We start from the raw sequence: 1,464 nt of genomic DNA on the forward strand, positions 1-1,464 counted from the left end.
CAGGGGAGGACTCGGTGTCAGCTCTCCGGGACTTTTGCCTCTCCTCGCCCATGGAAAGCCCTCAAAGCCACAGTATTTTTCCAGTTCCAGGAAGATTTCGAATTCTTCAGCGTCTGGACGTCTCAGATTTGGGGGTTCCTGTTGGAGGCTGGAGGGGCCAGACGGCGTCCCTCCCTCCCCGGACCCTGCGCGTTGGTACAGCCTGCTCCGCCAGCGTCACGTGGGCGCCCCCTCTGTGACGTCGGCGTCTTCGCTGTAGCAAAGCTCGGCCTCTGGAATTCTGAGAACTAATTTGCTATTCGGTGACATAAGAGGGGGAGTGCGCTTTGCTTTCCCGGGGTCTGGGGCTAATTCCTCGTCTCTTACCCTTAAACTCAGCTCCTCGAGCTAAATACACAAAAGGGAGCGAGAGGTTCGACCCGTTGGAAAAAGTCTGTTCTGTATAGTAGCTTTAGAGGCGAGTAAGAGAAAAAAACAATAAACACCACAGCTCTTTCCAGCTAGAATATTAGGCACCACGAGAAAAATATTTGCCAAGCAGTTTTCGGTGGGTTCATTTGCTTTATTTTATTTGGGTCGGATTTTTTTGGTTTTGTTTTGTTTTGTTTCCTTGTTGATGTGGTGGCTTGGGATTTTTTGGTTGTTGTATTTTGACGATTTTCGGATTTTTTTGCTTCTGATTTTTGCCTTTTTCAAGTTTGTGGTGTTACGTAAATAGTAGGATCCCGCATCGGTTTGATTTTGGTGTGTGTGTGTGTGTGTGTGTGTGTGTGTGTGATTTTTTTCCCCATCTAATCTCTCATGCGTTTTAAAGAAGATGTGTTATTTTAATATTGATACTATTGAAAGCAGCTTAAATCTTTGATCGCATGTAACAAACCCAACCCCCACTTTTTGGGGGGCGGGCGCGGGGCGGGGGGGAGGCTGCAATTTTCTTCTTTCCCTTGGACTTTTACTGAGAGGAGGCACTCCAGCGCTTGAGGGACATGTTCAAAGGATTTGTTTTGGTTTGGTTTGTTTCTTTCCAGGACAGCAAGTGGTGGGTTTACTCTTTCTGTTATTGTTGACTGTTAGGAAATTTCTTGTTGAAAGGAACGTGTGTGTATTTGGGTATGTGTATGCATGTGTCCTACAAAATTATGTGAACCAAATACAGGTTTGTGTTTTCCTTTTTCTTAAGGTCTTGATCCCCCGCAACCCCCCCCCCCCCCCCCCCCCGCCCGGGCTCGTTTCAAGGTCGTTGTAAAAAATCTCTTCTGTCTGTGTTTAAGAGATCAGCCGGAGGGAATTCTAAAGGCCTGCGGTGCCAGTATCACAGATACTGCGTGTATTTAGAACAGACTGTGCTACAACTACAGCGCTCTGCACGCAGCACAGTCTTAGCTTTCGAGCCTAGTTGGGAGGAGGAGGAGAAGGGGGAAATCTTTCTTTCTTTCTTTCTTTTTTCCTTTCTTTTTAAAGGCA

This window comes from Neofelis nebulosa, chromosome 5 (genome assembly GCF_028018385.1).
Source record: "Neofelis nebulosa isolate mNeoNeb1 chromosome 5, mNeoNeb1.pri, whole genome shotgun sequence".
Lineage (NCBI taxonomy): Eukaryota > Metazoa > Chordata > Mammalia > Carnivora > Felidae > Neofelis > Neofelis nebulosa.